We start from the raw sequence: 25,277 nt of genomic DNA, 5'->3' as shown, positions 1-25,277 counted from the left end.
TTCCAGGGGTCAGGGAACATCCTGTGGGAAGTGCTGAGAAGGAGAGGAATCTGTTGACCAGGACTCCTAGCAGGTGAGCAAGACATTTGATAAGTTCCAAGAGTGAGGATGGAAGGTTTGGGGAGGTAGAGACAGAAACCTTGGGGGTGGGCATGGGGGATGCTCCAAGAGTGACAGGTAGTTTATTCTTTAACTTATAAAGAGAAAAAGATCAAGGTTCTCTACAGAAAAGTCTGTGAGGGGCTGGGAAGGTGGCTCAGTGGTAGAGCGCTTACCTTGCATGCATAAGGCCCTGGGTTCGATTCCTTAGCACCACATAAGCAAAAAAAGCCAGAAGTGGTGCTGTGGTCCAAGTGGTAGAGCGCTAACCTTGAGCTGAAGAGCTGAGGGACAGTGCCCAAGCCCAGAGTTCAGGCCCCATGACCAACAAGAACAAAAAAGTCTGAGACTCCATCTCCAATTAACCAGCAGAAAGCTGGGCTAGAGACATGGCTCAAGTGGTAGATGTAAGGTCCGCTCCTGGATGGCGAGCAGACTCCACCCTCCTCCCAGAACCTGCGTTACCTAGGCAACTGGCATACCTGGAAGAGGTCACATCTGAATTTGATGTGGCCACACCTTTCTCAGTCCATACCCTAGATAAGGCCGAGACCAGGCCCAGACACTCTCTTTTTTCTAGCTGTCTTCTCTCTTTCCCAGGCCTTTCCCAGCTACGTGGAGGGCCAACATGGCCTGGTACCAGCCAGAACGATGAATAAACCTACCCCTTACCTGAATACCACATGCATTGTGCTGTTCTTACTCGGCTACCTCTTTTTAAAAACCTAACTAGATGGCGAACAGACCTCGCCCAGTACCTGCATTACCTAGGCAACTGGGACACCTGGAAGAGGTCACACCTGCATCCGATGAGGTCACATCTTAATCTGATGTGGCCACACTTTTCTTCCACCTGGTCGCACTTCCCTTTACCTAGACACACCTCCCCCCCCCTCCTGCCCCCCTACCCTATATAAGGCCTAACCCAGGGCCAGATGCTCTTTTGCCAGCCTCCTGGAGTGCCAACCTTGCCTGGTCCCAGCAGGTCTACTGAATAAACCTACCCCTTGCCTGAATACCACGTGCGTGGTGCTGTTCTTACTCTGCTACCTCTTTTTTTGGGGGGTCCGGTCATGGGGCCTGAACTCTGGGCCTGGGCGCTGTCCCTCAGCTCTTCAGCTCAAGGCTAGCGCTCTACCACTTGAGCCACAGCGCCACTTCTGGCTTTTTTCTTTCTTTTCTTTTTCTTTTTCTTTTTTTTTTTTTTTTTGGTCCGGTTGTGGGGTCTGAACTCTGGGCCTGAGCACTGTCCCTCAGCTCTTCAGCTCAAGGCTAGTGCCCTACCACTTGAGCCACAGTGCCACTTCTGGCTTTTTTCTTTTTGGTTATGTGGTGCTGAGGAATCGAACCCAGGGCCTCAGGCATGCAAGGCAAGCGCTCTACCACTGAGCCAACTTCCCAGCCCTCTGCTACCTCTTTAAAAACCTAACAGTAGACAGCCAGACTTAAACAAGAAAGCTGAGTTAAGCCGGGTGCTGGTGTCTTATACCTGTAATTGTAGCACCTCCAAGAGGCTGAGATCCAAGGATTGCAGTTCAAAGCCAGCCTGGGCAGGAAAGTCTGTGACACACTTCTTTCCAATTAATCACCAAAATAGCCAGAAGTGGAGCTGGCTCAAGTAGTACAGTACTAGCTTTGAGCAATAAAAAGCTAAGAGATAGAGCCCATATCCTGAGTTCAAGCTCCAGGACTAGCATTAAACCTCTGTACCTCAACTTTATAATAGCAATAATTTTTTGGGGGGGGGTTTGGTCGTGGGGTCTGAACTCTGGGCCTGGCCGCTGTCCCTCAGCTCTTCAGCTCAAGGCTAGCACTCTACCACTTGAGCCATAGTGCCACTTCTAGCTTTTTTCTTTTGGCTATGTGGTGCTGAGGAATTGAACCCAGGACCTCATGCATGCAAGGCAAGCGCTCTACCACTGAGCCACCTTCCCAGCCCCAATAATTTTTTTTTTAAAGGCTTGAATTCAAACCCAGGTGCAGAGCGGGAGCGGGGGGTCGGCGGGAGAGGGGGTCGGCGGGAGCGGGGAGGCAGAGACAGAGGAAATAAGGTGTGACTCAAACTGTTGAGTATTAGCTTAGCAAGCTCCAGGTCCTGAATTCAAGCCCCAATACTACCAAAAACAAAAAAAGTAGAAGATAGATGATAGATAAAGATAAGGGAGAAAAAAATGCAAAAATGATTGCATTGATGACTTCAATCTTAACAGCTTAAAACCACAATAAACATGGATTCTGTACTTTCTGACCCATAATTAACTGGATGATTATCACCTGGGACATTTAATGAGTTTTCAGTCAAAATGTTGACCAGGATTGCAGCCCACCGGGGTTGGGGGTCCATCACTGAATCATGCACAAGGCTGGTAAATCCATTGGCTGTTGAAGGGTCTCAACTAGTTGCTGCTGTGGTTTGAAAATTCCCTCCAATACTCTTGTTGATATGTAATTTCTCTTACAAGAGTGTTGAGCTGTAGGACTAAGAGGCAATTAAGCATGAAAGCTAATATTATCATGGAAATGGACCGGTTAACAAGAAACTTGGGTTTACTCCAAAAGTGAGTTGAATCACCTTTAGACCACTCCCACTCTTCACGGTTCTCTTAACGCGTGATGAAGGCCAGCTGCCTAATTGGATGTGGTAGGAAGGCCTTCACCAGAGGTGTGGGGGCCTTCTCCATTCTGGACTTCCCAGCCCCAGGACTATGGACCCCCCAAAACTGCTACAGATTAAATTTACTCAGTCTGTTATTATTACAGCAGCAACAAACAGACACTTGCTATGTGGATCACTCCATCTGTTTGAGTGTCCATACCACCTGTCAACTGACCCCTTTCTCACCCACCAGCTAGTGATCCGGGAAAGCAAGGTGGAATCTTTTCTGACAAATTCAGAAGCCAGATGGTCACTTCTGCATTCCCCAGTGGGTACAAAAGTCAACCCCGTGCATGTGGGAGGAGACTGACTACACAAGGAAATGAATACTAGTAGAGGACAATCCTTGAAGTTTATGTTGGATCTCACTACCGTTTGACAAAAACAATTAACCCAAGGTCACAAGATTCAAAGCAGTGGACTTTGAACTCAGGTAGTTACTATATCACAGTAAATACTGGCTTGAAGGAGTGGGGTCATGTGTTGTCCATAGGTCTTGGAGGCATCCAGGCTGAAGTTCTCAGTCCAGAGTTCAATGATCAGAGACTAATGTGTCAGACTTTATCAAAGCAACAGATTGGGCGTGCTCATAAAAAGTTTCACAAGGCATCACTTGAGGGTAGACTTTCTGAGTCAAAGGGAACTTGGATTTGGCCTCCAGCTTTTCAGTGGATTTACAGTGAAAGATCAGGTAAATGCATCCTTTGGAGCCTTCCTAGCTGTACACTGGGATCATTCCAATCCTGTGACTCCGAGGGCCCCAGGCTGGGGAGAATCTAGAAATGCTTGCCTGGAGTTGTTCTTCCAGGAATTCTGCAGAGGAGTTCCCACATCGTATTCCCTGGTTCTCCCAGACCTTAGCCAAAGTGGCCTGTGTAATATGCCTACAGGTGAATGTTTGTTTTCAAAGGGACTGAGCCCTTCAGGTGCAAGAGGCACTCATTAGGACTCAGGGAACACCAGGCCAGGCTACTCAGCCCTGCAGGCTTCACTGCAGCTGGCTGGCACTATTGTTCCCCCATGAAGCTGGGCCCCTTTCCAGCTGCCACTGCCCTCGGGGCAAGGGAGAAGCTCAAAGGCCTCAGTTGTGTGGCTTCCTCCCTCCCCCAGGGTAGGCCTGGGTCACCCAACTGGCTGACTCAGCCCCTGAAAGGGAACAAAGGAGAGGAGAGATAGTTTAGGGAAAGAATTTGACATTTGCTATCTTCTCCCTCCCCCATAAAACTTCAAAACAGTCTTCTTGGGGAAAATCCCCTTATACTTCTGCTACAGTTTGGTGGCAGTTTTTTTTTTTTAAGGGGGTGACAACATTGTTTCAAATTTCAGTACTTAGAAGCCCAATGTTTTTGTGCTTTTTGTTTTTGTTGGTCCTAGGGCTTGAACTCTGGGCCCGGGCTCTATTCCTGAGCTATCTTCAGCTTAAGGCACAGCGCCACTTCTGGTTTTCTGGTGGTTGATTGGAGATAAAAGCCTCACGGACTTTCCTGCCTAGGTTGGCTTCGAACTGTGCTCCTCAGATCTTAGCCTCCTGAGTAGTTAGGATTACAGGCGTAAGCCACCAGCACTCGGCTGTTTTTGTGATTTTTGAGACAGGGTCTCACTTGTCACTCAGGCTGGCCTGTGGCCTGCCTCAGTTCCTGAGTGCTTGTGCCTCCAATCCAGATCTTAATGCTTCTGGAAGTCCCACAGGCTTCCTGCTCAGATTGGCTTCCAACTGTGATCCTCAGATCTTAGCCTGCTGAGTAGCTAGGATTACAGGCATGAGCCACTGGCACCAGGCTAAAGGTTTTTTTTGTTTTGTTTTGGTTTGTTTTTTTTGTCTTTTCTTTTTGGTACTGGGGATTGAACCCAGGACATTGCACTTGCTAGGTAAGCACTTTGCCACTGAGCTACATCCCCACCTGCCAGTTCCCACCCCCACTCCCATTAAAAAGTATGTTGAAACCCATGCCAGTGGCTCATGCCTGTAATCCTACTCAGGTGGCTGAGATCTGAGGATCATGGTTCAAAGCCAGCTCAGACAGAAAAGTCTGTGAGACTGTTATTTTATCTCCAATAAACTACCCAGAAAAAGCTGGAAGTGGCACTGTGGCCCAAGTGGTAGAACACTAGCCTTGATCACAAAGAGGCTCATGGACAGACAGCACACAGGCCCCGAGTTCAAGCTCCAGGACTTGGGGGAGAGGGGAGTATTTTGGGCTAGGTGCTGGTGGCTCAAGCCTGTAATCTTAGCTACTCAGAGGCTGAGACCTGAGGATTGTGGATCAAAGCCTGCCTAGACAGGAAAGTCCCTGAGAGTCTTTTCTCCAATTAATCACCAGAAAACCAGAAGTGGTGGTATGGTTCCAGTGGTAGAGTGCTCCCCTTGAGCTTGAAAGATTAAATGAAAGATTATTAGACTTTGCCACAGAATCACGCAGACATCCGGGTACAGAGAACAAAGAAAGGTTTATTGACAGGAAAGGGGGCCAGCAAGACCCCTTCTCACAAGGGAGAAGTGAGAAAAAGTGCCAGGCTATTGTCTGAGGTGATCTGTATAACCTAGGGGGTTTAGGAGGAGCTAGAAAGAGCTAAGAGGCAGAGACTCTGGTGTGGACATGTGAGCCAGGAGCTTCATCATGGAGGACTAGGATTTATGGCTGCTGTCCAAATAGTAGATAAGGGTACTGCCTTTACTGCACTGGCCTAATGTTGCCTAGGAAGGGAGCATGCTAAGCTGTGGAGAAGGGAAGGAGTGGACTAAGCTATGGGAAGGGAGCTCATTTCCCTAACAGAGCTGAAGACAGCTCAGGGACAGTGCCCAGGCCCAGAGTTCAAGCCCCACGAGTGACAAATAAATATGTTGGAACCTGACACCAGTAGCTCTAATCTCTAGTTATTCAGGAGGCTGAGATCTGAGGATGGAGGTTTGAAGTCAGTTTGGGTAGGAATGTCCTTGAGATTCTTTTCTCTCTCTTTTTTTTTGGTCAGTCATGGGACTTGAACTCTAGGCCTGGGTGCTGTCCCTCAGCTCTTCTGCTCAAGGCTAGCACTCTACCACTTGAACCACAGCGCCACTTCCTGTTTTCTGGTGGTTTATTAGACATAAGAGTCTCATGGGCTTTCCTGCCTAGGCTGGCTTTGAATGGTGTTCCTCAGATCTCAGCCTCCTGAGTAGATAGGATTACAGGCATGAGCCACTGGCACCCGGCTTCCTTTTCTCTTTATCACTTATTAACCAGCAAAGAGGGGAGCACTGGGTCAAGTGGTAGAGTGGTAGAATGCCATCTTTGAGCAAAAATGCTAGGAAGCAGCGCTTAGGCTCTGGTTTCAAGCAAAAAAACTAAGAAATTATGTTGAAAGGGAAGGGTTTAAAGAGACTAATAGATATGAATATGATCAAAGTACAATATATATATATACATGTATATATGAAAATATAGCCAGGCGCCGGTGGTGCATGCCTGTAATCCTAGCTACTCAGGAGGCTGAGATCTGAGGATCATGGTTCAAAGCCAGCCTGGGCAGGAAAGTCCGTGAAACTCTTATCTCCAAACCACCAGGAAACCGAAAGTGGTGCTGTAACTCAAGTGGTAGAGCACTCGCCTTGAGCTGAAGAACTGAGGGACAGTGCCCAGGCCCAGAGTTCAAGCCCCAGGACTGACCAAAAAAAAAAAAAAAAAAAGAAAGAAAGAAAATATACCGAAACTTTTGTTGTTGTTGTTGTTGTGGGTCGTGGGGCTTGAACTCTCAGCTTGGGCACTGTCCCTGCGCTCTTCAGCTCAAGCTAGAGCTCTACCGCTTGAGCCACAGCACCACTTCCGGTTTTCTAGTGGTTTATTGGAGATCAGAATCTCACGGACTTTTCTGCCTGCGCTGGCTTTGAACCATGATCCTCAGATCTCAGCCTCCTGAGTAGCTAGGATTACAGGCATGAGCCACCGGCACCCAGCTAACATGCACTAATTTAAAAAAAAATGGTTTTCAAATGATGTGAAGGGAAGTGGCGCTGTAGCTCAAGTGGTAGAGCGCTCGCCTTGAGTTGAAGAGCTGAGGGACAGCGCCCAGGCCCAGAGTTCAAGCCCCACGACCGACAAAAAAAAAAAAAAAAAAAAAAAACTATATAGAGCACTCAAATGATGTGAAGTAGGCATCTTTATGTATGCCAGAGGCCAGTTTTCTTTTTCTTTCTTTTTTTTTTTTCAATCACCTTTATTTTTATTTATTTATTTATTTTTTTTTGGTCCAGTCGTGGGGCCTGAACTCTGGGCCTGGGCGCTGTCCCTCAGCTCTTCAGCTCAAGGCTAGCGCTCTACCACTTGAGCCACAGCACCACTTCCGGCTTTTTTCCTTTTGCTTATGTGGTGCTGAGGAATCGAACCCAGGGCCTCAGGCTTGCAAGGCAAGCGCTTCTACCACTGAGCCAACTTCCCAGCCCTCAATCACCTTTATTTTTATAGGGATTCTGTTCAACCTCTCCTGAAAACCTATTCTAATTTGCTCTCCTACCAAGTGAGAAACCCTGGGATTTCCCTAGAGAGTACAGATTTGGAATATAACTGGGTTTGTGTCCTGCCTGTGCAACATGACTTTAGACAATTCATTTCTTCTTGGAGCTTGGTTTCCTTCTTCATTGAAAAAGGACACTATGTGGGGTTGGAGATTTAGCTCATTGGAAGAGCATTTGCCTAGCAAAAGCCCTGAATTCAGTCCTTGGCTCGGCCAAAAAAAATAAAAGTATAATAAGATAAGGATATAGCTCAGGTGTAGAGAAGGCTCCGCATAGCAGTGAGGCTTTAGGTCAGCATTGGAGGAAAAAACAAAAATAAAAAGATAATAATCTCAGACTCTTGGGGAATTGTGAGGGTTGGAGGAAGGAAGTACATGAATGTGACTGGCACTCATAAAAGTGCCTAATAAACACTGCTCAGTAAATGATGCACAGTAAGTAGCTCTGATTTAATTATGAATAAACATGAATACTCATTAAACACAAACACTCATGAGACATGAATATTCATTCAACATGAATACTCACAGCACATCATTCTTGAGAGGACAACTTAAGTTGCCCTTGAAACATGTTCCACGAGGCCACCGACAGGGGAAAAAAGGGGCCAAGAACATCACAGAGCCTTTGACCAGACATCAAGCCAGCATTGTGAGCTGCTCTGTGTGATTTCCTATGAGACAATCCTCCACCCCCCCCCCCCCGGCCTACTATTGGTCCAATGTTCTGTTACTTGCAGCTGAGAACATTCTTAGACAATACTTGGGGGGGAGTGTGCATCTGCAGGTACTAGATGTTACCCCAGTTCAGAAAGAATAGAGGCAGTGGGTAACCGCTGCCATTTTGACTCCCATTTAACTCCCATTTCCTGTATAGGGAGCAGGAAATGGTTTTCTCTTTCTCTCTACTTTAACCTGTTATATGAAAATAAACCTTTGCTAAAAGTTTCACCTTATTGGGACTCTCCTTTTTTAAAAGTAGATCTCAAGGACCTGTGATTTTTGTGTGAACACTGGGAACCTCAGGGAAACCCTCAATCATTCTTGGTGACATAATCACCAAATAATAAGAATAATAATAACAAATTTCCCCCATGTGACTTCCAAGGCTAGATCATAAAAAGTGATACAGCCTCTGCCTGGCTCTCTCAGGACACTCACTCTTGGAACTCAGCCACCACGATATGAAGAAGCTCAAGCCACAGGAGCGCCCATGTGTAGGTTTCCTGCTGATGGTACCAGCTGAGGTCCCAGCTGACAAAATGGCCAAGTGTAGACACAAAAATGAGGAGACTACATCATTGGCTCACCCTGTAATCCTAGCTACTCGGGACGCTGAGACCTGAGGATTGCAGTTCAAAGTTAGTCCAAGAGACTCTTATCTCCAATTAACCACCAGAAAACCAGAAGTGGTGCTGTGGCTCAAAAATGATAGAATTTGGCCGGGGGCTGGTGGCTCACACCTGTAATCCTAGCTACTCAGGAGGCTGAGATGTGAGGATCACGGTTCAAAGCCATCCAGGGCAGGAAAGTCCGTGAGACTCTTATCTCCAATAAACCACTGGAAAACCGGAAGTGGTGCTGTGGCTCAAGCGGGAGAGCGCTCCTCTTGAGCTGAAAAGTGCAGGGACAGCGCCCAAGCGCAGAGTTCAAGCCCCATAACGGACACACACACACACACACACACAAAGTAATAGAATTCTAGCCTTGAGCAAAAAGAACTCAGTAATAGTGCCTAGGCCCTGAGTTGAAGTCCCACAAACATCGCCACCAACAACAAGAGATCTTCAAGATGAGTCCAGCATAGCTGCCATGTGACTAAAACTGCCTATCTGAACCCAATCACTGCCCAAACCAAGAGGTAATAACAGGTGAATGCCAATGTTTGTTTGTTTGTTTTAAATAAAAAAATTTTTTTTTGTCAGTTGTGGAGCTTAAACTCTGGGCCTGGGTGCTGTTCCTGAGCTTTTCAGCTCAAGGCAAACACTCTGTCAGTTGAGCCACTGTGCCATTTCCAGTTTTCTGGTGGTTAATTGAAGATAAGTTTTATGGACTTTACTGCCCAGGCTGGCTTTGAACCACAATCCTCAGATCTCAGCCTCCTAAATAGCTAGGATTACAGGCATGAGCCACCACTGCCTAGCTTGCTCTGCCACTTTGAGCCACAGTTCTACTTCTGATTTTTTGATGGTTCATTGGAGATAAAAATCTCACCAGGGCTGATGGTGGCTCAGTGGTAGAGTGCTTGCCTTGCATACGCGAGGCCCTGGGTTCGATTCCTGAGCACAACATAAGCAGAAAAGGCCAGAAGTGTTGCTGTGACTCAAGTGGTAGAGTGCTTGCATTGAGCTGAAGAGGACAGGGACAGTGTCCAGGCCCAGAGTTCAGGCTCCATGAACCACAAAAGTAAAAAAGAATCTCACCAACTTCCCTGCCCAGATTGCCTCCAAACTGTGATCATTAGATCTCAGTCTTCTGATTAGCTAGGAGTACAGGTGTGAGCCACTGACACCCAACTTGATTGCCAATATTTTATGGGTATTTTATGGGTACAAGTGACTGGTTAGGCAGCAAGGGCCAAACTCTAGGAAGGAAGGGGGAGTTACTGTACAATCAGCCTCAGACCACCATGGAGAAGCAATGCTAGTCTTTGTCTTTTTCTTCTGTCCCCAACATCTAAGATCTCAGCGCACAACCCCCCATAATCTGATCATCCCCAATCTCCATACATGGGCTCAAGTGTCACAACCTACTGTGACCGAGGTCAAGACAATAACAGAGACCAAATGGTGAACTGAGGTTTGGGGCACCAGGGGCCTGAAGCCTTTTGTCAGCTTCAGGTGTCCAAGGTCCTTTTTACGAGGTAACAATATTGAAGTCACAAGCACCAATCATGTGACACATCTTATTCAAGTGATAAATGACTTCCTTATTGTAGGAAGTAGAGGTAAGCGGTAAATGACTACAATTTGAATAGGTTTTTGTCTATCCCCAAAGCTCCCAGAAAGTTTGGGGTCTATTTAGCCTATATCCAGGATAGAAATCTGAATTCCTATCAAGCAGGATTGATTGACCTATTCAGGAAACTCTCCTTGTTCTGAGAATATGTTGGGAAAGGACTGTCCAAACTCCCAATCCTTTTGAGTCTCACAGCTCAGCTTGGGGCTCTTATACTCAAGCTCTTCAAGCTGGAGGCTGATTTACACCCCTGACACTGATTCCTTAAACCTATTTAAACCTCCATTTCCTCTTCTGGAAAATGTCTCATAGTCCCAGCACTGGCACTCACAGGAGGCTAGGAGCATCCATCAGGATGTTGAAAGGTTTTAATGTCGGGACTGGGAAGGTGGCTCAGTGGTAGAGTGCTTGCCTTGCATGCATGAAGCCCTGGGTTCGATTCCTCAGCACCACATAAGCAAAGAGAAAAAAGCTGGAAGTGGTGCTGTGGCTCAAGTGGTAGAGCGCTAGCCTTGAGCTGAAGAGCTGAGGGACAGCGCCCAGGCCCAGAGTTCAGGCCCCACGACCAGACCAAAAAAAAACAAAAAAGTTGGTTTTTCAAGATCCAGGTTGGCAACTATGTCCTAAAAAAAAGACTTTTGGAGTAATCTTGTACAACTTCATCTCTATTATAGAAGAGGAAATGAAATATCATTTATTAACACCATCCTGGTACCTAACAAGTACCTATGAATATGACAGAATTCAATACGGAAAACAGGCTAAGATGAAGGGCAGATCCAACCTTCTCTTACCATTTTGTTGAGAAGACACATCCCACGCCCTCCTTCTTCTCTCTACTCTTGAAGGTCCTGGGCTTTGCATCCACTTCCCCTCTGGGAGACTCAACCACCCAGGCAACTGACAACCAGCCATAGCTAACCAGAGCAACTCATTCTCTCAGCACTGATGTCCCTAGGGTAGTGGTTGCGATAATTGAGCTATTCTCACTATTGCCCCTGGCACCTCAGCTTTCTCTCTCAGGGGGACGAGAAAAACTGAGTCACTCTCCATATTAGACTTCTACTCTACCTCCCTCCTCCATCTTCTTTTCCCCTTTCCATTGGTATTAGGCTCCAATAGCTGCCAGAACAAAGTACCACTTAAAACAACAGAAATCAATTCTCCACAGTTCCTGAGGCTCGAAGTCCAAAATCATGTTCCTTCTAGACACTCTGAAGGAAAAACTGTCTCACACCTCTCCTAGTTCTTGTGACATGTGTGTGTGTGTGTGTGTGTGTGTGTGTGTGTGTGTGTGTGTGTGTGTGTGTGTGTGTGTGTTAGGGGCCATGCACCCATATTTGGCTTTTCCATTTGAGGCTGGCATTCTACCAATTGAGCCACGTTTCTACTTTTGGATTTTTGCTAGTCAATTGGAGATAAGAGTCTCATGGACTTTTCTGCCTCAGTTTACTTCAAACCACAATCTTCAGTTCTCATCTTCCTGAGTAGCTAGGTATACAGGTGTGAGCCACCAATACCTGGATAGCTCTGGTGATCCTAATGCTGGCAATCCTTGGCATTCATTAATGGTAGATGCTCATTTCAATCTGTCTCTGTCTTCATTGGGTGGTCATTTCTGTATTTGTCCCTTCCATTCTCTTACAAGATCATTTAACAGGGGCTGGGAACATTGGTAGGGTACTCACCTGGCATGCAAGAAGTCCTGGGTTCCATTTCTCAGTTCCATATAAACAGAAAAAGCCAGAAGTAGAGCCGTGGCTCAAGTGGTAGAGTGCTAGCCTTGAGCAAAAGAAGCTCAGCTACAGTGACCAGGCCCTGAGTTCAAGGCCCAGGACTGGCAAAAAAAAAAAAAAATCTTTCAACATTGGATTTAGGAACCTCTCTAATCCAGAATGATCTTTTTATTTTTGGGGGGTTATGGGGCTTGAACTTAGGGCCTGGGCATCGACCCTAAGCTCTTCTGTTCAAGGCTTGCCCTCTACAACTCTGAGCCCACAGCTCCACTTCTAATTTTTGAGTGGTTAATTGGAGATAAGAGTCTCATGGACTTTCCTGCCTGGGCTGGTTTTGAACTGCAATTCTCAGATCTCAGCATCCTGAGTTGCTAGGATTACGGGTGTGAGCCACCAGCACCGGGCATCCAGAATGATTTTACCTCAAATTCCTTAACTCAATTACATCCACAAAGACCTTTTTTCCAAATAAGGGTCATACAGCTACCAGGAAGACATATCTTCTGGATGGAGTACCATTTATCTCACAACATCATCTCTGCACATGTTTCTAGCACAGAGTCTAGGAACCATCTTGGTTCCTAGAAATTGTCTGTGGAAATGGTTCTTCATGGGGCTCTGTCCAGTCTAGCCACCTTTGCCTTTGGCTGGGCAGGTTTAACTTCTAAGGAGGAAGCAGGAAATGAGAGTGGCCTCAGAGACATCAACAGGAAATGATAGCTGATGAGGGGAAGACAGGTAAATCATAACCTACACAAGTATTCAGGAAGCCCTGGCAGCATAGAGACATCTAGCATGGAGGGAAACATCTCAGAGAGATGCAAATGAGAGTGACCAATGTTCATTACAAAGATCCTAGACTATTGAGAAGATGTTTGTCAGGGCTCAGGTTGGTTTAACAATTGGAGTGGACCATGGATGGGGATACCTCATGGAAAGAGGGCAAATCACAGCTCACCCATCCATTACTGTATGACAATGTAGGCTCAGTTTTCAGATCTTCTGATCATTTTTTCAAAAGAAGCTAGAAATAAGAGTTTCTGTGTGGGGCTGGGAAGGTGGCTCAGTGGTAGAGCGCTTGCCTTGCATACATGAAGCCCTGGGTTCGATTCCTCAGCACCACATAAGCAAAAAGAAAAAAGCCGGAAGTGGCACTGTGGCTCAAGTGGTAGAGCGCTAGCCTTGAGCTGAAGAGCTGAGGGACGGTGCCCAGGCCCAGAGTTCAGGCTCCACGACAGGACCAAAAAAAAAAAAAAAAACCCAAACCACAAAAAACACAAGAGTTTCTGTGTAAACACTAATCTCCAACAACGATGTCAAATCATCAGAAAAAGCTATGGAGCAAACATCCTAATAATGACTTCCATGTAATGACTTATGTTCAAACCCATGTGTCATCCATTCCTTTCTGCAAAGGTTGACCAGGGAGCTGTCCTGAGCCACGCCCTAAGGTGGTTGTAGCAATGCAGAGATGCCTAAGGTTTGGTTGCTGACCTAGAAGGATACATGGCCTACTTTTTTTTTTTTGGTCCGGTCGTGGGTCCTGAACTCTGGGCCTGGGCACTGTCCCTCAGCTCTTCAGCTCAAGGCTAGCCCTCTACCACTTGAGCCAAAACACCACTTCCGGCTTTTTTCTTTTTGCTTATGTGGTGCTGAGGAATCGAACCCAGGGCCTCATGCATGCAAGGCAAGCACTCTACCACTGAGCCACCTTCCCAGCCCATGGCCTACTTTTTTATGCCACTACTGAGGGCTTGAACTCAGGGTCTGGGTGCTGTCCCCGAGCTTTTTTTTTTTTTTTTTTTTTTTCTCGTGCTCTTTCACTTGAGCCACATCTTTATTTTTGGCTTTTTTGGGGTAGTTAATTGGGGATACAAGCTTCACTGAAGCTGCGTTCCAGTGGCTTACACCTGAATCCTAGCTACCTACTCAGGAGGCTGAGATCTAAAAAATCTCAGTTTGAAGCCACCCCAGGCAGGAAGGTCTATGAAGCTCTAATCTCCAATTAAACAACAAAAAAGAATTCAGAAGCGGAGCTGTGACTCAGGTGGTAGAGCACTATCCTTGAGCAAAAAAGCTACACACACACACACACACACACACACACACACACACACACACACACACACACACACACACACACACACACACACACACACACACACACACACACACACACACACACACAGTCTTACAGACTTTCCATCCCAGGCTGGCTTTGAATCATGATCCTTAGATCTCAGCCTTCTGAGTAGCTACAATTACAGGCATGAGCCACTGGTATCCAGCCTGCATGACCATCAAAAATTTTCAGTCCTCAGTGAGGAATCTGGAGACAAAAATAATAACCTTCTGCAAAGCTGTCTGGCCCAAACCACAATCCAGCTGTGTGGTCCTTATGAGCAAGCCTCGCTTCCTTAGAAGTTCTCCTTTGGCAGAGCAGCCTGTTCATTCCCTGGAGACACAGATAAAAGAGGCACCAGGGCACTCACATGAGTTTTGGAGGTGTAGGGGGGATGGTGCTCACGTCAACATCTGCTTCAGTGCTGGGTGAAGGTGTGTGTGTGTGTGTGTGTGTGTGTGTGTGTGTGTGTGTGTGTGTGTGTGTGTGTGTGTGGCAGAAATACCCATAGTGGATGAAGCAGGGCCCTGGCACTCTGAGCTTCCATTTAGGGTCAGCAGGGCCGCTTCAGTGCTGGGTGAAGGGGTGTGTGTGTGTGTGTGTGTGTGTGTGTGTGTGTGTGTGTGTGTGTGTGTGCTTCCATTTAGGGTCAGCAGGGCCGCTTCAGTGCTGGGTGAAGGGGTGTGTGTGTGTGTGTGTGTGTGTGTGTGTGTGTGTGTGTGTGTGTGTGTGTCAGAAATACCCATAGTGGATGAAGCAGGGTCCTGGCACTCTGAGCTTCCATTTAGGGTCAGCAGGGCCGTCTGCAGAGCCTGATCCTACAACTAACCAGTTCAATCGTCCCTCTCTACCTGGATCATTCAGAAGAACTGAGTGGGCAACTCTTCCCTTGGGAGGCCTCTATGTCCTAAGCCTGGTGAATAATTCCCTCCTCCACTCTGAATACTTTGCTCAGACCTGCCCTGGCAGCAGTAACCTGTGTGGTGATTGTTGGGAAAATGGAGAAGAATGGAAAAGGAATAGGCCAGACTCGATCATCAACAGATGAGGACTGTTTATTGAGGAACGGTGAGGGGCACAGGCCTTCCCGCGGGGTTGGAGATTGTGCCAGAGAATTGGGACAAGAGTTGGGTTTTTATAGGAGGTCTGAGCAAGGAAGGAGAGGCTAATGAAAAAGCCACTAGGTCAAGGGAGGGGGGAGGGCTCAGTTGGGTCCACCATAAACAGCTGGGCTTAGGCGGATTGCCCTGCTGCACTTCAAACAAGTTCGCACATACTTGGGATTTTGCCTATCATCTGAATGGACCTGGGACAATAGGGTGTGGGGGGGTCAATTCTTCATATTCCATCTTTAGATACATAAAATGATGGGTCAAGAGGGGAGAGGCAAGTCCTTCAGTGATGGTTGGTGCGTCTTTCCTTTCTAGACTCTAGGAAGTTCCTTGAGGGCAGGGTCTGGTCTGACTTATTTGAGTTCCTTGGTTGCTCACAGGAGTGGCTGTTAAAACATGTTTGTGGGGCCGGGCGCTGGTGGCTCACGCCTGTAATCCTAGCTACTCAGGAGGCTGAGATCTGAGGATCATGGTTCAAAGCCAGCCGGGGCAGGAGAGACCGTGAGACTCCTATCTCCAATAAACCACCAGAAAACCGGAAGTGGCGCTGTAGCTCAAGTGGTAGAGCGCTCGCCTTGAGCTGAAGAGCTGAGGGACAGCGCCCAGGCCCAGAGTTCAAGCCCCACCACCGACAAAAAAAAAAAAAAAAACAAAAACATGTTTGTGGGATGAATGGCTAAACCTCAGCCTTAGCAAATAAAGCACAGATTGAAGGTGAAGAGCAGATCCTCGTCTAGCCTGACAGTGTGTATAAGCATGTGTGTGACTGAATGTATTAATGTGTGTCAGTGTGAATATTCATATCTATATACATTTTTATTTGGGGAAGGGTCAGCTTATGTGCTGGTACTAGGGCTTGAACTCAGTGCCTTATACTGTCACTTGTGTTTTTTTTTTGCTCAAAGTTGGCCAGCCATACACACCTCCACTTCCAGCTTTTTAGCAGTTAATTGGAGATTAGAGTCTCACAGATTTTTCTTCCCTCAGGCTGGCTTCAAACCTTGAACTTCAGATCTCAGCCATCTGAAGAGATAGGATTATAGGCGTAAGCCATAGGCATCCAACTTTTGTGTAGTTTGTTTGAGACAAGATCTTGTTTGGTAGCTTAGGTTGGCCTCAAATCCAGATCTACTGCCTCCGTTTCCCAAGTGCTGGGAGCATAGGTGTGTGTCACCACACCTGAGTTGTTAAGAGTGTTTTTACAGTGTGTGAGTGCATATGCAGGAGTCTGAGTATGTGTGTGTTTGTGTGGCAGTGAGTTTGTGAGTGAGTGTGAGGGTTTGCATAAGTGAGTGTACATATTCACTGTGGGGCTCCCTAAGCTTTGTCTCCTTCCTTTTGTGTCTGAGCTTCTGGTACTCTCAAATACATGTGTGTGGTGTGGTGTGGTGTGGTGTGGGGCTGGGGAGCAGGGTGAGAGCACTTACCAGTGTGGAACTTCTTGACTGGAAAAATCACCGTTCTGGGCCTCTGTTTTCTATGGTAAGATAAGTAATTCTGGAGCATCTTGCTTTTAGGGAGGCTAAAGAGTTTAGAATGCCAGGCACTGGTGGCTCATGCCTGTAATCCTAACTATCCAAGAGGCTGAGGTCTGAGGATTATGATTTGAACCCAGGACAAGAAAGCCCTTGAGACTCATCTCCAATTAACCACCAAAAAAATAAAAAGAAAGGGGAAGAGTGCTGGCATTGAGAGGCCAAAGCTAAGGGACAGTGGCCTGGCCTTGACTTCAAGTCTCCTTAACACACACACACACACACACACACACACACACACACACACACACACACACGAGAGTTTAGAACTGTGGAGAGAGTAAGAAGTCATAATGTCAGCAAGTATTATATCTAGTCTCTACGGTCGCTCAGAGCAGATGTTTCCCCTGGCCTTGAAAACAAAAGGCCTCTCACTAGCAAGGCCGGCCAACGCTTCTCCCGGCCTCCTCCGGGCCTCCGTGGAGTCATTCGCTGCGTTTCTCCCGGGGCAGCTGGGAGGATTATGGATGGAAGTCCTCCAAACCCGGCCCCACCGCAGGGAGGGGTTTGACTGCCGCAGGCTGGAGCCAAAGCCGTGGGCAGGGCGTCCTCTCCTGGCAGAGTCGGGTAAAGGCGACTGGAGCCCGGCAAAGGGCTGACCTCCCAGGTCCAAGTGTGCGGTGGGGCGTTGGGGCGTTGGGGCGTTGGGGTGGAGCGCGGACGCTTGTAGCTCCCCAGCCAGGGGCTGCGATCCCCACTTCTTAAAGCCTGCTCTAGGCACCCTCACCCCCATTCTGGGCAGATCCGGCCAGGGCCCCTCCCTCCCCCCACTCCCCCCCTCACACGCCCTCAGAGCATCCTCGCTCATTTGCAGTGCTCAGTGGGGTGAAGGGGAGAGCAGCCCCCCCCACCACGTGATCGATCCCGTCCCCGGACCAGGCTCTTAGCAAACGTTAACCGAGTCACGGGATGGTGGAAGCCCAGCGGGCTGGAGAGCGTAGGGACGGGGCGGGGCGGGGGGCGCATCGGGTCCCACCCGGGCCTTCAGAGACTCGTACCCCGGAGTTCCACGGCAGGAGCCACGGGCACCCGCAGCCCTCGCTACCCCAAGACTGTGCGTCAGGTACCCGGCCGGGACACTGGGGGCCTGGCGCCTGACCTTTCTCACCTTTTTGGAACTAGAGGGACAGACAGAGCCGGACCCCGTACACACGTGTCGAATGACACGCGCGCTCACAGGTGGAAAGGCTGCGGCTCCCCGGATTCCCCCAGCGCCCCCCTCCCCCCCGGCCCCGACTCCACCTCCGGTTGAGCCGCCTGGGATGGGAGGAGCTGGGGTTGGGCGATCCCGAGCCAGGGATCCGCCCCTACACTCCGGCCGGCCCCAGGGGCCCAGGGGCCGCCCTCCCGGGGCAAATCCAGATCGCGTTTACCCAAGGCAGGGGTCCTGGGGGCGAGGAGGCGGGGGGGGGGGGGGCCCGCAGGGAATGAAATCACCTTGAGGGAGGCTTTCCACGTGTTTAAGGGTCCTCCCCAAATCGCTGAATCCAGCGCGATCTCCCCCAGCCGGCGTCGCCAGCGCCTAGACTGCAGGCCTTCACCTCGGGTCCTGACTTGGAGCCCGGGGAGACCTGGTGGCCCGGTGGGGGCGGGGGGGGGGCGCCTCGCGGCCAATGGACAAGCTAGTGTCCTCTCCGCCCCCCGCCCCCTCGCGGCAGGAACCCTGGCTTCTGAAAAAGCAAACAGGGGCCGGGCAGGTACCAAGGTCCAGAGGAGGGACTGGTGTCCTGCGTCACAGAGCCCGGACTTGGCGCGCGCGCGCGCGCGTGCGTGCGCGTGTGTGTGTGTGTGTGTGTGTGTGTGTGTGTGTGTGTGTGTGTGTGTGTGTGTGATCCTTGGCGTGAGTGTGTGTGTGTGTGTGTGTGTGTGTGTGATCCTTTGACAGTCCTCCCAGAGAGATGGTTATACAAGTTTCTAAACGGATGTCTATTTTTTTACATATCGATAAATACTTGCTTTTTCTTTTCTTCTTTTCTTTTTTTCCTTGCTTTTACATACACAATAGCGTCCTCTTCTACACCTTGCCCTTCTCCCGCCGCTACTGTAACACATCTGTTACAATGTGTTACAGGATTAAAGGCATGAGGACTTTCCCATATTAATCAATCTCTTCCAAAACTCGGTGTGGACTGTACCGTTATCGAGTATGTCTACTGAAGAGTATTCAGACTGTTCTAATCTTTGGGCTTTCACATCATTTCATTCACTTGTGGGTACATCTTTGGGATAAAGTCCTTAAATTACAATTGTTTGATTGAAAAAGGTGTGGGAGAAGTCTTGCTTGGCCATTACCAGTGACATTTATGAAAGTTTTCCAAATGCAGTATCTGATGATACCTGTATATTAACAGTGTGTACAATGCCATTTAAAATATTTATCCTGCTAGACACTGATGGCTCACGACTGTAGCTAGCTACTCAGGAGGCTGAGATCTAAGGATTGCAGTTCAAAGCCAGCCCTGGCAGGAAAGTCAGTGAGACTCTTTTTTTTGGGGGGGGGGTGCCTAGGCACTGTCTCTGAGCATTTTTTTTTTTGGGTCCGGTCAGGGGGCCTGAACTCTGGGCCTGGGCACTGTCCCTCAGCTCTTCAGCTCAAGGCTAGTGCTCTACCACTTGAGCCACAGCACCACTTCCTGCTTTTTTCTCTTTGCTTATGTGGTGCTGAGGAATCAAACCCAGGGCCTCAGGCATGCAAGGCAAGCGCTCTACCACAGAGCCACCTTCCCAGCCCCTCTGAGCACTTTTTCTCAAGGCTAGCACTCTACCACTTTTTTTTTTTTGGTTGGTCGTGGAGCTTGAACTCTGGGTTTGGGCACTGTCCCTCAGCTCTTCAGCTCAAGTCAAGCACTCTACCACTTGAGCCACAGCACCACTTCTGACTTTTTCTGCTTATGTGTGTTAGGTTTTTAAAAAGAGGTAGCCGAGTAAGAACTGCACCACGCACGTGGTATTCAGGTAATGGGCAGGTTTATTCAGTAGACCTGCTGGGACCAGGCAAGGTTGGCACTCCACGTGGCTGGGAAAGGCCTGGGAATGAGAGAGAGCTGGGAAAGAGAGGAAAGAGCTAGAAAAGAGCAGAGAGAGCAGAGAGAGCTAGAAAAGAGCAGAGAGAGAGAGCAGAGAGGAACAGAGAGAGAGAGAGCCTGGGCCTGCGCTAGGCCTTATCTAGGGTATGGGCGGAGAAAGGTGTGGCCACATCAAATTCAGATGTGACCTCAGCTGATGCTGATCTGACCTCTTCCAGGTGTCCCAGTTGCCTAGGTAATGCAGGTACTGGGTGGAGACTTTGCTGCGAGGAGGGTGGAGTCTGCTGGCCATCTAGGAGTGGACCTTATAATGTGGTGCTGAGGAATCAAACCCAGGGCCTCATGCATGCATGGCAAGCACTCTACCACTGAGCCACCTTCCCAGCATCAGTGAGACTCTTATCTCCAATAAAACACCAGAAAACGAAGTGGTGCTATGGCACAAGTGTAGAGCACTGGCCTTGAGCTGAAGAGCTGAGGGACAGCGCCCAGGCCCAAAGTTCAGGCCCCATGACAACAATAAATAAATAAAATAAAATAAATTAAAAAATGTTTATCCAGTTAAAAGCAACCTTACAAGGACAATTATTCTCTTCTAGAAAAGCCACGTGGATTTGAGTTTCCATCAGCACCAGACACTAAGAAGGCATACCTTCCCTCCATATTTCTTGTGTATTTTCCATTACAGAGCTACAGAAGGGTCAGTCTGCCAGGGATTAGTGTCCCAGGCCAGTAATCCTGGCTACTCAGGAGGCTGAGATCTGAGTATATCATTTAGAAGCCAATCCAGGCAAGAAAGTCTATGAGACTCATTGTCTCCAACTGACTACAAAAGAAAAAACAAAACAAAGCAAAAACGAAAGTGGATTCAAGAGGTCAAGCACTAGCCTGAGCATGAAAAATTCGGAGATAGTACCCTGAATTCAAGCCCCAGGATGAGAACACACATAAAAAAGTAGTCAATTCACCAAAAAGTCACAGGAATCCTAAATATGTATGCACACAAGAAAAGGAGCTACAAAAGTGTAATGCAAAAGCTGACAGTTTGGAAAGGAGAAATAAACCCACAATCACAGTTGGAGACTGCAATACCCCTTTCATCCATTGATAGAACAATCAGAAAATCAGTCAAGGATTTGGAAAACTCAGCTATATAATCAACCAAAACTAATTGACTGTATCCAGCAACAATAGAATATACATTTGTTTCAAGTGCTGGAAGACTGAATATCACGAATAACCACATACTGAACAATTTGTAAAAGAAATCTCAACAAATTGGAAGAAATTGAAATCATATGAAATGTGTTCTCAGATCAGAATGGAATCAAAGTAAAAAGCAATAACAGATGATAGGGGGGAAGTCTCCAAACCCTTGGAAACTATAAACACACTTCAAAACTGTTCACAGGTCAACATAAGAATTCTCAAGAGAAAATTTAAAAATACATTGAGCATGACACTGGCGGTACATGTCTGTAATCTTACCTACTCAGGAAGTTGAAATCTAAGGCATAGAAAAAGAAACATTAAAAATGGAAGTACAGGGCTAGGAAGGTGGCTCAGTGGTAAAGCACTTGCCTTGCATGCCTGAGGCCCTGGGTTCAATTTCTCAGCACCACATAAGCAAAAAGAAAAAAACAGCCAGAAGTGGAGCTGTGGCTCAAGTGGTAGAGCGCTAGCCTTGAGCTGAATAGCTGAGGGACAGTGCCCAGGCCCAGAGTTCAGGCCCCACGACCGATGCCCCCCCCCCCCAATGGAAGTACAGGGCTGGGAAGGCTCAGCCATAGAGTGCTTGCCTAGCATGCACGCATGAAGCCCTGGGTTCCATTCCTCAGTACCACATACACAGAAAACAGCCGGAAAGTGGCGCTGTGCCTCAAGTGGTAGAGTGCTAGCCTTGAGCAAAAGAAGCTCAAGACAGGGCCCAGGCCCTGAGTTCAAGCCCCAGGTCTTGCAAACATAAATAAATAAATAAATAAAATGGAAGTACAACATATTAAAATATATACCAAATGTGGAAAAGGAATTTTATAACACTAAATACATCAGAATAGAAGTCTCAAATCAAAAAGATAAATACTCACTTCTACAATGCTGAAAAAGCTGGTGCTGTTGGCTCATGCTTGTAATCCTAGCTACTTCAGGAAGCTGTGATCTGAGGATTGAGGATCAAAGACAGAAAAGGCAGACAAATCTTAGAAGACATTGTGTCTCCAGTTAGCCATCAATAAGTTGGAAATGGAGTTATGGCTCAAGTGGTAGAGTGCCAGCCTTGAGTAAAAAACCTTAGCAAGAACACCAGGCACGTGCATGCACGCACACACATACACACACAAACACACTTATACACACACATTATATAGATGCTACAGACATCAAAAAGATGATAAGGGAATACCACAAATAACTGTACACATAAATTTGACAACTTCAGCAAAATGGACCATTGTTCATTAAAAAAAAATTGAATAGGGGCTGGGAAGGTGGCTCAGTGGTAGAGTGCTTACCTTGTATGCTTGAGGCCCTGGGTTCAATTCCTCAGCACCACATAAGGAGAAAAAAACAGAAGTGATCTGTGGCTCAAGTGGTAGAGCTCTAGCTTTGAGCTGAAGAGCTGAGGGACAGCGCGCAGGCCCAGAGTTCAGGCTCCACGACCAAAAAAAAAATTGAATAACTACAACTCACCCAACATGAAGTAGATGATTAGACATTTTTTGTGTGTGTGTGTGCTGGTCCTGGGGCTTGAACTCAGGGCCTGGGCACTGTCCTGGAGCTTTTTCACTTAAGGCTAGCATTCTGCCACTTGAGACACAGCTCTATTTCTGGCCTTTATGGTGCTTACTTGGAGGTGAGAGTATTACAGATTTTTCTGCCTGAGCTGATTTTAAACCATGATCTTCAGATCTCAGCATCCTGAGTAGCTACAGGCTTAAACCACCAATACCTTTCCTTAAAGTAGCCTTTTAACTATGAAAGAAATTGACTTCATATTTAAAAATCTCAAGAAAGAAACGGTGTGGTGGCCCATGGCACACGGTTATTTCAGTGATTTGAGAGGCAGAGACAGAGGACATATGTTTGAGGCTAGGTGGGAGAAGATAATAGGACTCTATCTCAAAAACAAAATACAAGCCAAAAGACTAGGTGTGTGGTAAAGGCTCAAGTAGTAAAGCACTTTGCTGAGTGTATACAAGGCCCTGGATTCAATCTCCAGTACCATAATAAGAAAGTAAATAAATATAAATTCTCAAAAAGGAAACATCGAGGTCCAGATAGTTTCACTGAATTCTACTAAAGACTGAAAGAACAGGTTTGGGAAGGTGGCTCAGTGGTAGAGTGCTTGCCTTGCATGCATGAGGCCCTGGGTTAGATTCCCCAGCACCCCATAAACAAAAAGAAAAAAGCCGGAAGTGGCACTGTGGCTCAAGTGGTAGAGCACCCACCTTGAGCTGAAGAGCTGAGGGACAGCGCCCAGGCCCAGAATTCAGGCCCCACGACTGGCAAAAAGAAAAAAGAAAAAAGAAAAAAAGAAGAAGAAAGAAAGAACAATTAATACAAGTTACGTACAGTCCCTTCCTGAAAATAAAAGAGGAGAGATATATCACTGTAACAAAATACTGGGAACACTAGTCTTACAAAAAGAAAAGTCAGCCAAGTTATTCATACCTGTAATCCTGGCTACTCAGGAGATTGAGATCTGAGAATAATTGTTTGAACCCAGCTGGGGCAGGAAAGTCCATGAGACTCTTATCTCCAATTAAGTAACCAAAAGCTAAAAGTAGAGCTCTGGCCCAAGTGATAGAAAGCTAGCCTCAAGTGAAAGAGCAAGGGGGCAGTACCCAGGCCCTGAGTTCAAGCCCTAGTACTGGCACACACACACCAAAAAAAATCAGAAATTCAGTTGGACATAATGGCACACACTTGTAATTCCAGCACTTAGGAGTCTGAGATGAGATATTTATAGGTTTGAGGGAAGCATGGGAAAGGGAGAAAGAAAAGAAAAGAAAGAAGAGAGAGAAAAAGAGAGAGGAAGAAGGAAAGAAGGAAGGAAGGAAGGAAGGAAGGAAAAAGGAAGGAAAAAAGAAAGGAAAAAAGAAGGAAAGCAGGCAGGCAAGCAAGACTCTGTACTTGAACAACCATCTCTGTTCTAAGATTTTTAGGAAATTTTCTGTTATTGTTTATGTTTCTATGCTTTTAGCTTATACCTCTTCTTTTCTGTATTGCATAGCTTTGGATTTTTATTTATTTATTTTTGGTGCAAATCCTGGGGCTTGAACTCAGGGCCTGGATTCTGTTCTTGAGTTTCTTTTGTTCAAGGCTAGTGCTCCACCACTTGAGCCACAGCCCACTTCCAGCTTTTCCTGAGTTTAGTGGAGAGACGAGATAAGACATTCCTGCCTGGGCTGATTTCAAATGTTGATCCTCAGAGTTCAGCCTCCTGAGAAGCTAGAATTTCAGGCCATAGTGCCTGCCTTGCTCTGGTTATTTTTGAGATAGGGCCTCACTTTTTTTTTTTTTCTGGGCTAGCTTGTATTATGATCCTTCTACATATTTTTCCCACCACAGTTGAGATGCTAAGTACATGCTACCATGCCCAACTTTTTTTGTGAGATGCTCAGCCTAAATGAAACAATGATGATCTTAATCTCAGCTGCCTACATAGCTGGGGATAACAGGCACACTCATTGTGTCTAGCTGTTGATTGAGATGGGAACTCATGAACTTTTTGCCTGGGCTTGCCTCAAACCATCATCATCCAATCCCAATATCTCAAGTATCTACAATTACAAATGTGAGCAACTTTGTGTTTGGTCTTTATATGTTTGGCTTTTATATGCTCAGCACATACTTATCCCCCCCCCCCATACTTTGTTATTTTCTGAGTGTTCTAATTCATCTAACTTGTCTTCGAGCCTTGATATTCTCTTTTCTTTTTTCTCTTTCTTTCTTTCCTTCCTTCTTTCTTCCCCTCCCTCCCTCCCTCTCTCACTCCCTCCCTTCCTTCCTTCCTTCATTCCTTCCTTTCTTTTTTTCTCTTTCTCCTTTCCTTTTCTTTCCTGGTCTTGGGCTTTGACCTCAGGACCTAGGTACTGTCTCTGAGCCTCTTTGTGCTTTGAGTCACAGTACCACTCGTGGTTTTTTTCTGAGTAGTTTATTGGAAATAGGTCTCATGGGCTTTCCTGCGCAGGCTGGCTTTGAATTTCAATCTTCAGATCTCAGCCTCCTAACTAGGATTAATTACAGCATGAACCATCAGTGCCCGGTGATATTCTGTTTTCTATTTGATTTATTGATGAGGTTGTCAACTGCGCTTTCTTATTTGATTTATTGAGCTTTTTGTTTTTGTTTTTGGATGGTTATGGGGCTTGAACTCAGGGCCTGGGTGCTATCTCTGAACTTTTTTGCTCAAGATTAGTGCTCTACCACTTTCAGCCACAGCTCCATTTCTTGATTTTTCTGCTGGTTAGTTGGAGATAAGAGTGTCAAAGACTTTCCTGCCTAGTCTGGCTTTGGAATTCAATTCTCAGATTTCAGCCTCCTG

Source organism: Dipodomys merriami, unplaced genomic scaffold (genome assembly GCF_024711535.1).
Source record: "Dipodomys merriami isolate MVZ:Mamm:240054 unplaced genomic scaffold, mDipMer1.0.p SCAF_7, whole genome shotgun sequence".
In the NCBI taxonomy this organism is placed as follows: Eukaryota; Metazoa; Chordata; class Mammalia; order Rodentia; family Heteromyidae; genus Dipodomys; species Dipodomys merriami.
Note: the sequence above shows the minus strand (reverse complement) of the source record.